The following is a 12,115-nucleotide window of genomic DNA, read 5'->3' as shown; positions in this document are numbered from 1 at the left end:
TCTGAAGAACAAGAAGAAACAACAGCAGCCAGTAACCTGGGTATCTCAGTGCCCTCATCACAAATTCCCAGCCTCTTGACCAGCTCATCATCCACGGCTCACACGGAAGAAGGAAACCCAAAGAAGACAGGATGCCAGGACATGCACAGTAACAACTTCAGTACCTGGCACTAAGGGAGCAGCATCAAATTAACAATTAAAGGAAATCCCACACTTGGCAGCTTTAGCAGGGCGGCCCCACCAGCAGGCACTGCTGGGAGCATGCCCCAGGGCAGCTGGGCAAGGAAGGATCCTCTGCCCAGATGGAGAAGAGCACATCCAGACACAAAGCCTCTGGCAGAGGTCTCACATTACAGCAAACCCAATCAAGCGGCCACAGGTTTACCAAGGGGGTGGCCCTGACCCCTTCAGACCCTCCTCTGACCTCCAGAATCCAATGAGGATGTTCCAACTAGCAGAAAACACTTTTTTCCTCCTCAGGCTAGTTTTCTGCTGGTCCAGCTTCCTGTGCAGTCTCACCCTCTGGTCAGCTGAAGCACAGGGGATGCAATGGGAAGCACCCAGGGACAAGCCGAGAGATCTGAATCTACTTAACTGCAAAGTGAACCAAGCCCTCACTCTATACAGCACCAAGCACACTGTCAAATAGAAAGTAGCTTTCATCTGAGAAGAAACAAAGGAGGCAAAGGAAACAACTCTCGTTTGATGCATGTTATGAAGTTGCGAGCGCACTTGAGTCACGGCACACGTGTGGACCATTGTGATGCACTCGCAGAGCGATGTGTCCTCCTCCTCAATCTGCTGAGAGCATCCACCAGGCAGAGGTTGAAACATGCGGAGGTGATTCAACGCCGATGAACGGAAACACCAAGACGTGCTGTTCTTCAAACAGAGGCTGTACCTGACACTAGTTTTATTTACTCAGAGAAATTTTCTGCCCTGCCAATTTACCCATGTGTTACGCAGAATCCCCACCCTACCCTGGATGGCTCACTAAAATCTGACAATAGACTCTACTTCCAATACAGGCAGACTTTTTTTCCTTTCGGACCTATGAGAAACATCAATTGAAAACTTGAACATTACTTTTTACCTGACAAAGCATTATACTTTCTTCCACTCCTTCTTTGTGCTCATGGCATCAAGCAGGAAAAAATACCCTAAAAAAAACCCACAAAGAAATGGAAGGGGAAAAAAATCTTCCTACCAGAAATATTTGTGCATAGCAAGAACAAAGTATTTCTATAAAGCTTTCAATAAAGGATAACTGCAGGCCAAATTTTACCCGTAGATACAGGCACATAACTCCAGCTAAAGTTACTCAGAGCTGCCCAAGTTTCTGCAGAGGCCAACTCCCGCAAACAGCGTTCATGTCCAGAAGGACTGTGAGCTAAGGAGCTGAGGCCACATTCCCAGCTCTTTTGAGAAAGGCAGACGAGATCTGCTTCAAATCAGTGAAGAACTTCAGAGATGAGTCAAACCTGCAGGATTTGCTGCAATACTCGCTGCAAAAGAGGATGTGAGAACTGGCAAGTACGCTGTGTTTACTCACTGTGCCATCTAAATCTGGAAACTCGAGCTGAGATTCAGCGTTCGAGCACGACTCCAAGGGGTGGTGGGAAGATCCTGGCCCTGTTACAAAGCCACTCGTTGGCCTAAACTGGTGGTATCTGCTCAAACAGGGCCACGGGCTGACCCAGACAGAGGTTCTGCAGCTGGCAAGAGAAGCCTCCCCAGGGCAGAGGCTGCACCACGTCTGCCCCCAGCCCAGGGACGAGCCTCCCCAGGCACCGGCACACAGGAGGAACAGAGATGCTCTAAAAATCACGCACTGCTTTAGTTAATGACACAGATTTACTCTGGGTGTTAGCCTGTTTTGCTAAAAAAAGCCAACCAGATTTTTTTTCTTTTTTCCTGGTGCAAACTGTCCTTTATAGAGACTATTAATATCCCTCTTCCTTCAGTTTAAGCTCTACTTCTCTTCCTTGTTCTCCCACTGACTTAAAAGATAAGTTGCAAAACAAGATCTAATTTATCTCTATCTTTTGTCCTCATCCCTTGCCTCCTGTTACCGCCTGGACAGGCAGATTGTTCTGTAGGAAATCACTGCATGGAGCACAGAGTTTATATTTGCTGCAATATTCACATTTTTAAGCAGAAAATGAAAGATGATACCTAGTTTATACTAAACAGAACCCCTTTGGTTGTGGCCTCATGTAATTAGCTCTGCACAAACTAGTAACTTAGATATTAGGCTGCTATAAGCAGCCATCTCGAAGAGCTGCAAAGATATTCCTCACTATCAGACACCAGTGAAGACAACAGCAGTGGATGGTGGCTGCCAGAAGGTTATGCTGAAACAAACGCATTTTTATTTTTCCCTTTAAATTACAAAAGATTATCATTTTACTCAGCAATGCCCCTTATTAAATTGAAACTCTCCACATCAGAATTAAATACATCCTATCTACTCAAAATGAAGTGTATTATTTATCAGTAATATTTAATGACAAAAACCTGATAACTTTCTCCGATTATACCAATGATTTCCTCCAGTCATGCATCATTGGCTCTGCTGGTCATTAGCATTATCACATTGCATAAACTCTGGCTTAGGCAGCAAGTTTGATAACAGAGCCAGACACCTATAGCTACTATTTTTCAGTTTGTTCAGATTTACTAGTTTACCTCTCTATGAGCGTGCCTCTATCTAATGGCATCAATTATAATCCCTAAAAATCCTAGACAGTAAATTTCCATTTCCATGCAACACGCTTCTGCACACTCAGAATTCCTCAGTAAATATAAAGCACTTGCTGAAAAATCAGATTTCCCCTTCAGCTGGCTGAGGACCCTTTTCCTGAAAGACTATACTCCATCCAATCTGAAAAATAAATAGGAAATATTTAGCCTTCTCTGACTGTTTAATGCCAGGAATACACTGGATAGGCTTAAGATACTTTAGTTTAATTCACAGGCAGTGTTCCATTTTAACTTTTATGAAATAGTATTTTTGAATGCTGCAGATACTGCTTTTATGGAAGCAAAGAAAAAAAAATCAGAACAAATGCACATGGTACAACATCAGCTAAAATATACCAAGATGGGTTTCTCCCATTGTCAGTTAAATCCTGTAAATAAAAGGTTTAGATTAGAAAGGTTTCCTGAGTAAGACCATCATTCCTCACACTACTAGCCTTCAGAAAACTCCAATGGGTTAAGCCAGAGAAAAACTTTAAAATACTTGAACAAACAGTAATTTTGCTGCATACTTCTGACATTCCTCTTTCAAAGCCTTTTAGGAATCAAGTAATTTAGCACTGAAAAATACATTTTCTCTTTTCCAAACCTACAGCTCGGGAGCTTTACAAACCTTAACATATATTATCTGAACACACATGACAGGCATATCATTTAAAACTAACAAAACCAATTTATTACAAGCTATTTCAGAGCCACCTTCTCCCAGTAATCATTTAATTCAATGGGAGCAGGATAGGGCCCCTGACAACTCTCCGATTAAAATTAATTACTAAAGCTGTTAAGACATTATTACTATTGCAAAACGTACTGAGAAAAATCTCTCTTCTAAATCTGCTAAGGCAGACACTAGCTGTAATGTTCTGCACAAACATCCAGAGAGATTCTTACATGCTACACACATGACTTTATTATCTAGCCAAACCGATTTTCTTTTAATTTTTTTTAACTCAGTCCATCCAAGGAAGCTCCCATGATTTCAGCAGGGGTATTTAGGGCTTAGGCCACATAACTGAAGCTAAATCTGCCTGTCTTATGGAAATACAACTATTTATGAAATTCACCCGAGGGGGAGGAATAATTTACAGTACACTGATCAACAGAGTTTGCATGGTACTGTCTGAAGGAGCCCTGCTTGAGAAGGAGAGCTGTTATGAAAGCAGAAAGTATCAATACTAACACAATTGGTGCCACTGGGTTATGCTATTTGCCGGGCAGAATTCATCTCTCACACAGAAAATTTCAGTTTGGGTGTAGTTTCAGTATCACTAACTGTGGTATTAGAAGTTGGGACCATTATACAAAAACCAGCAGCGATTTGATGAGGTTAATGCCAAATTCTGTGATTTGCTGAGGCAAAAAATGGATCGAACCCTGGAAGAAGGGCAGCGAGCTCAGGAGCACGGGATGCAGAAGGGCTAACACAGCCCCCTGCTCCTCTCATCCGAGGGCTTCAATCTGATCCTTCAAAAATTAAACAGTGAAAAATATGGTCATTGTTCTCTGCCCACCTGCTCCTCTACCTGCACACGCACTGTCCCCAAAACACTTTTGACCTGACTGAGCACCAGCCAACGTCAAAACCCTGGCCAGACACATCCTACCCTGGACTGCCAGCCCTTCCCAACCAAATCCAGCTTCAGTGTGCTCCAAACCCAATGCTGGGAGCCACTCTGTGATGCCCCACAGCCAGTCCCCTGCACTGCACTGCTTTCAAGGGGGTTTCTGCCACAGAAGGAAAAGGAGGATTTACAAGACTGATTTTAATGGAATTTTTCTTTCCAGCGCAAGTATAAAACGTGGGAACTGAGCTGGACGAGCTGCCTGACCAGCTAACAGAGATTCGTCATGAAGTTCAGGGAAGACAGAGTTCATGACTCACTGTGCGTGAGCTCACTAATATAACATAAAAACTATTATTAAAAATAAAAATGCAAGCACTGAAAGAACACTTCAAGAAGGTTTTAACTTCTTAATCCCAAACAGAATACCCTTGAAGTGAGGCTTGCAGCAGGCCCACCAGACAAAATCCATGCAAGAAAACCTTGTAATCAAAAATCTATTAGAACAGCACATTTTAGTTGCCAAAAAATCCCCCCTATTTCTGCTCCCTTGGTACACCCAGAAGTTTCTTAGGAAGAGGTGTCTCACTCACGCTCATCTCCCAGCTCTCCAGCAGAAGAAAAACGTACACTTCACATTCACTGTGCAACACTAGGAAGATGCTTTTTAAAACTGACATGGGTTCCTAAAGAAATATCAGTTAATTACTTAATCCTCCTTAATGGAATGATCAACATCCTTTCAGCAAACAAGGCTGTGATGATTTAACATTTTACTGCACTGGGAGAATTAACCCCACTCCTCTCCTGTCTGCTGCGACCACTCATTTCTTTAGAATCAGTTCCATTTTTCACTTCTGCAGAGCAGCCCCTGCACCCAGCCGAGAAAAACTCCAATAGACAAAAATCTGCCTCAGTGTTATTCCGCCAAGGCCTGACTTCCAGACTGACAGAAAGGCAGGTGGCCAGAGCTCCCAGGAAATCAAGGTACAAGGCAGCACAGAGCAACAAGCCCCAGCATGAGCCTGGAACAACTTCATCAGCATCCCAGGAACACCACTTCAAAAGGAACCGGGGAGGGATGTTTGAATCCCAGCTCAGACAGCTCCTGAATCCCTGAGAACTACCGGCCGTCCTTCTGGCAAGAACAAAAGTCCTTTCAGGGCTCCACCGCTCGCTGCAACCAGACCCAGGCTCAGACAGAATTCTGCAGGCAAGTGTTGTGCAGGAAAGGGAATTCAGCATCGATTTTTGTGATCAGATGTTTAGTGGCTGCTCTGAACACTCCAGCAATCCCCCCTCACCATTTTATCTTCCTTTATCACAAGCTTTTTAATAGAGACATGACATTCTGCTTACTGCTGGGCTCTCTCTATTTATCTCTCTCTTAACAACACTTTGGCATCATCGGCTCCACTATCTAAATCAGCAATAGTGCATGTCCGGTCACATAAAACCGGAGAGGGCTTCCCGAGATGCCTTGGGAAGTCTGACTACTCCGGTTTACTGATGTGTTAATATGCCCCATCCACTAATTAATGAACAAACAGCTTAGCCAGGGAGCTGGGGGAGGGACACCAACACGGAGACTGCGGAGAGCCCAAGGAAAGACACCTGACCCTAATTGTTAGCAACAAGATGACAAGACTGATCGGGAAGTACAGCTAAAACTCGGATCCAACATGAAAGGAAATGTCTGGCGAAGAGGGGAAAGCTAACGATGCCATTGGAGGCTGCAGCCAACCTGCCGCACTGTGCCACCTTCTGTTAGGCTGTCAGCGCTCAGTGCCCAGCACCTGGCCTGGGCTCCCCAGCACCACGCTCCCATCGCATCCCTCTCTCCATGCCCAAATCCTCATCCTCCTCCTGTAACCCTGCAGCTTCAGGGTGTACACTCCAGCCAAGAAAAACTAGGAGTTTGCTCCAAGCCATGATGGGGCGAGGAGAAAGCACAGCTCATGCTGCACCTTCCCAGCAAAACCACCTGCAGAATGCCAGCCAGTGGGTTTTAAGAAGGACCAAAGTTTGGCTGAAGTTTTACACAAACCCAGTTTTACCTGGGGCAAAACATTCCTCATCTTAATAACAGCCTGGACCACATAGCACAACAGAGATGCCTGCAGGTGCACCAGCAAGAGGGTGCGGCGCCCCAAGTGCACTTTGGGAAACACTTCCATACAGAGTTCAAACACTTGCAAAAAAAGGTTGTAAGCCCTTTCTACCTGAAAAATCAATTCAGCTGAGAGTCACCGCAGTGCAGGAGATGCTGCAGCACCATGCTCTGGGACACAGACCCAGGAGAAAGCTGACTTACAGACCGCACGTCCAGCGCAGACTCGCCGCAAACACTGTGGAGCCCCGGTTTTCTGTGTGCATCTGAATTAAACTAACTTAGTGAGGAAACAGGTTCTCCTAATAAAAACACACCAGTGACAAGCATTGTACAGACAGCGCCATTAGCAGTAAACAATACACTGGAGAATCATCCGAATAAAACATTCTGGGCATTTATTTGTGTTGCTTTCCGAGACCATTGCAACTGAACGGGAAACTGGAAGGGAAAAAAGCCCACAATTAGTTTCAGAATAGCACTCCCAGAAACACTGTAGCCTATCAGATCTATGTAAATATTTTACGATATGGGTTCCATTTCCGTAGATCTGTCAAGATATTTACAGGGCTTGACAGTATTTCTGCCTTTAATTAAATTTTCACACACATACTTTAATGTAATTTAAATAGATTATTAGTTGTCAGAATATAGTATAAATTTTGTTTACGATTTAGTTACTTTAAGTACTCACATTGAGGAAACTCATTTAACCCCCTGACTGAGGAGCATTAAGTGTTGAGATGAGACTTCTAAAGAGCTTCTACTGCCCTTTGCACTCTTGCAATAATCTTAAATTACTACAACTTAATTGCAATTTCAAGGCACTAAAATGGAGATGTTTTAAAAACAGCACCAGGAGGGTCAATGAGAAGAGAAAAATTATTTAGTCCTCCTCAGGTACCAGATGCTTCTTGGGGAGAAACTGATTTTGCCCATGCACTTCTCTTTGCCCATTTTCCATAGAATCCTGTCTTCGTTTGCAGAATGACACGGAACAAAAAGTCATCAGGATTATTCTGGATACTTGCCACATGCAAACAGCCATTAGACATAAGCCTGCTCACTTGCATGCATGGAAGAGACCCGTGCCAGGAGAACAGAAAGACAAAACCCTAGAGCGCATTTGCAGAGAAGGCTGCACGCAAACAGAGCCAGCAGCTTCTCTAACTTGGGAGCTCCAATGCTGGAGTAAGGAAAAAGAGCACGTGTTAAACCACTCCAGAAATCCCAACCAACAAATATCTGATCTCCTTAAAACACTACAACTGATTCCTCTACAGCACAAAATTTATCTTTTTAAAGTAAAAGACTACAAAGATCCCACAATTAAGTTTCTCCTCTACAGACTGCATGATTTATTCCACGCTATTTTTTCCCCCCCTCTCTCTACACTGGCATCACCTTGTTACCTGCAGGAGCTGCAATTCCCAGCACAGCGAGCTGCGGGAATTGAACGGCGCAGTGAGCAGGCTGCGAGCAGCGCTTCTGTCAGCGCAAAACCAACCACTTCTAGCAACCACAAGATCTTCTTCGTTTCTTCTTGCAACGAGACATTTCACAAGGATCTGGCCAACAGAAAAACAATCAGACTCACGATTTAAACACCGCTGTGCCTCAGCACGGCCGGGCGCTGACGCACATCCTCAGTGGCACGACGTTAAGGGCTCCCAGCCTGGCCATACCTTTTGAAGTACTGGAATAAAGTTTGCTTGCCAGGACCTCTAAGAACGGTCGCAAAGACGCTGCTGATCTCTAGTGCACAACGTCTCTAAATTCCACCTAGCAAATGCTTTCTGGCTTCTCCTGCACATCACATCTCTGCTGAAGCGCTCACCGGGTGTGAAAACACGCTACTATACGTGGAGGGAGGGGGAGAAAAAGTTTCAGTGATACGAATTAGTGGCACAGACCAAAAGCCAAAGGCAGCAACATCAGCTGAAGCCCCAGTTGATGCCAGCACACTCTGGATCAGGCCCAGGGCAGCCAACTGCAGCCCGAGCTCACCCCTGGGGACACAGGGACCACGCCACACCCACGGGCCGTCCATTCAGAGCAGGGTGCCACTGTGTCCCCACACTGCTGACCATCCCCTGGGCTTCCCCTCCAGCTGCCAGCCCCTTCCCACCTGCTTCTTCAGCAGAGGCTCGCAGGGAAAAGCTCCGGGAAGCAACCTGACAGCAAGGCTCATCTGAGGAATAATTAAAGTGTGCTATTTAATTCAGCTTAAATACGGACAACAAACAAAACCCTTGTGCACCCCAGCCCTGCAGGGCCTGATCCCGCTCCCCCCGCAGTGGGAACCCCCGGGAAAGCTCCCTCCCAGGCGCCCTGTCCATGCACACACGATGCTGGATGTGCTGCGAAGGGCAGAAGAGGCCTGAACAAATGCTGTGCCTCCAAGAGACACCCGGCTACCTGCAAAAACCTCACCGAGCCTTCTCCAGCCCTGGCTCAGCTACGTGAAAATATTTCAGCTCAGCGCCTTGAAGTTGCAATTAAATTGTAGTAATTTAAGATTATCACAAGAGCAAAGGGCAGCAGCAGCTCTTCAGCAGACTCCTCTCACCACTTAATGCTCCTCAGTCTTGGGGTTAAATGAGCTTCTTTAGTATAAGTACCTTAAAGCAAGTGAATCGTAAACAAAATTTATACTATTTTCTGACAGCATATAATCTATTTAAATTTATTAAAGCTTCTCGGAGAAAATTTAAGATGACAGAAGTATCATTATGCCCCATAAATAACTGGAAAGCCTTGCAGAAATAACTGTATTTTACATACATATCCTACATATGTGTGTGCATATGTTATTTCATTTGATATACAAATACATGCTCAAGAGAAATTTCACATAAGGAATTGTATTATCCAGTTCAATCACTCAATATAAATGACCACAAGAGGTACCAATACTAAACACTAAGATACATTCCATAAAATTGCCTTTTTACTACCAGCATTTTTCCTAATTTTTACAGTGCTATGAAACAGGAGTAATTCAGGAGCTACAAATGTTTACAGTATATCACATCGAGGATGATAATGCAAATTTTAGCCCTTAAAAAAGGTGATCCACTCCATGAGAAACACATATTGCAGCGTATTCTGCACACTAATGTCCAATGCATAATTCGCTGCTCAACTTCCCTGCTCCTTCTCCTACCAGGGCAAAACCCAGCAGTGTCACAGTTACTGGTGGAACTGATTTAAGCAGAAAATGTTTATAGATGCTAAAAAAAATTACACATTACACAAAATGGCTTAATAGCATACATGTGCATGTTTAATGCACATACTTTTTATTGTCTAATTAAAGTATATACCATAAAAATCTACAAGCTTTAGAATAAGTTATGCAGGACAGTTATGAAACCTTACAGAAAGTATAAAGTACTTATTGTGTGATCTGCACAGCTAATTAAAAAAATGCATATGCAAAAAGATTTGGGATTTCTTAATTCTTCAGCAGATGTGCACTTGGTCTGCTTCCTGATTATTATACATTAGGGTAACAGCCTCTTACTTGGATTTTTCTTTTTTTAATAGATATTTCCATTGCTTTAGAATACCCTAAAGAAATGAAAGCCACACATTTGTAAAGTTTGCAATCAAGTGTTTGAATACAAACATGAAACTGTCACACAACAAGACTAACCTCACTCTCCTGGTTCAGTTTGATTAGTACTTAAATCCTAACTGTTTACTGAAGAAAAATCAAGTGTCTATTAATAGTCTTTACTGGTATTTCCACAAAAAACTACACAGTAACAGTCTCTCTGATACAGCCACGAAGACACATTACACAGTCTTGTAAAAATCCCGGCGTATCAAAACCAAGGTCCATCCTGACCGCTTGGCAACATGTTTGAAGGAAAGATATTACAAGTTTTCCAAACTCTAGGAATGCAGTTATCCAACATACAGTGCTTAACCACTACCAAACTCCTCTATTATACACCAACACAGAACTTACACAGACAGAAAAAGAAACCCACGTTTCCTTACAATTCAGCGATCCAGAAATAAAAGTTGAATTCCACAGAACTTTTACATTTTTCTGCATTACACTGCTGTAATGCCGCCTTTTCTGTATCTCTAGAGAGTGTAAACAAAATCAAATCCTAAGTCCCTCTCAAAGTGTATAAATGCACTTCAAACCATCACCACTTTAGAAAAAAAAAACAAACATCAAACCCAAAAACCAGCCCGTGCACAAAAAACTAACTTTGCAATCAAAATCATAAGCGACAGAAAGCCTTGTTTGAAATAGTCGTTATTTTTCTCAGAGTTATCCTTTGGTTTCACAACAAAGATCAGCATTTGTAATGGTCCATTTCTGCATAAGTGAACATATAGCCTTGCTGCCTGATCGAATAGTCCAGAGCTTTCAGTGAGGCAGCTCCTGACAACAGCCCAGCAGCAGCTTTGTTTGATCTCTCCTGCCTTCCTTAATCTGGGTTGTCAAGGTTCACTTGTTGGAGGCTGTTTACTTTACTTTTTCCAGAAAAAAAAAAAAAGTGATTTTTTTTTTCCTGTCTCTCATACAATGACTAATCCAAAGACTAAGGGGGAAGAATGCTGCCAATGCAAGATGTTAAAGCTACAATACCTTTTTGCAATGAGATTTTAGCCGACACCTTTTGAATGGTAACTAGTGAAGAGCTTCCTCCCCCAGTGCCCTGGTCCATTCAATATGGATGGGAGATAGTTCAAATAAAATGTGCAGGGGAAAAGCTTCAGAGGAGAGAAGTTGAAACGAGTAGCCCCGATTTCCCTATCTTCCCCCAAATCTAGCTCTAGCTGCAGAGATGCACGGTACCTCCTTGCCCACACTCACTTCTCTGGGAACTTGAGTTATTTCAGGCTCTCTCAAACTTACAAAAAGTAAGAGCTTCTCAGCAGTAACAGAAACTGTAAAAATAATATTAAGCCGAGCAAAATCCCTGTTTTCCAAAATATTAAAGCAAGCCATGGATCAACAGCACAAGTAAAAAAGTTTCTTCGATGACATGCTTGCAACTTTGTCTAATTAAGCAGCTGTCACTAGTGACCTCAACATTTGGTCAAAACAGGTAAAATCCAAGTTTAGAAAAACTGTATAGAAAGGAAACGCAGTTTAGAGAACTGTTTTAATATTTAGAACCATCCAGCACCCTAGAAATCAGCAGACTGTATGGTGTAGACGACACGCTACGAGCAGTACACATCCATTACTCACTCCGAGAACAGTTGCTAAAAATGAAACCTTAAACTTCTGAGCACAGAAGTTGGGCTCCAGCTTCTCTACAGAAGCGGCTCTGAGAGCGCTCGCAGACGGCAGATACCTCGGGTAGGGACGGGAAGGCTGCGCGCTGCCGCCGCTACCAGCCTTGGGGGGAGCCGGGGGGGAAAGGACGGGAAAAAAAGAAAAACAAAAAAAGTAATCTCGCTCGGCTTGGTTCGCTCAAAGCAAAAACACGCAATTAAAATCATTACAGCGAAGTGGCAGCAGAAGACTCGCTAAAAGCGCGGCGCTCCGCAGCCCGCCCGACGATGCTCTCCGCGCCGGGGCCGCCCGGTCATTAATAGTTGCCGGGCGGTGGGGAGGGGGCTGCGCTGCGCCCCGCGGAGCCCTGCCCGCGCAGCTGCCGGCGCCCCGCTCCCTGGGTTGGGTTGTTTTTGGTTTTGTTTTTTTTTTTTT

General features: G+C 43.9%; 1 long non-coding RNA gene across 1 annotated transcript in view; it reads right to left on the bottom strand.

Annotated features, from left to right (window-relative positions):
* LOC121657875 overlaps nt 1-11,901 on the bottom strand; it is a 206,965-nt gene extending 195,064 nt beyond the window's left edge. Inside the window, exons 1-3 of the long non-coding RNA XR_006013741.1 lie at nt 8,561-11,901; nt 8,118-8,288; nt 7,845-8,000 (exon numbers count right to left, since the gene is read on the bottom strand). This is a non-coding gene — a long non-coding RNA (uncharacterized LOC121657875). The remainder of the gene's footprint in view (nt 1-7,844; nt 8,001-8,117; nt 8,289-8,560) is intronic.
* Between the last annotated feature and the right edge of the window lie 214 nt (nt 11,902-12,115).

This window comes from Corvus kubaryi, unplaced genomic scaffold, assembly GCF_017639235.1.
Source record: "Corvus kubaryi isolate FWS band 111438036 unplaced genomic scaffold, C.kubaryi_AGA036_p1.0 136, whole genome shotgun sequence".
NCBI lineage: Eukaryota > Metazoa > Chordata > Aves > Passeriformes > Corvidae > Corvus > Corvus kubaryi.
This window is presented reverse-complemented; position numbering and strand designations above follow the sequence as displayed.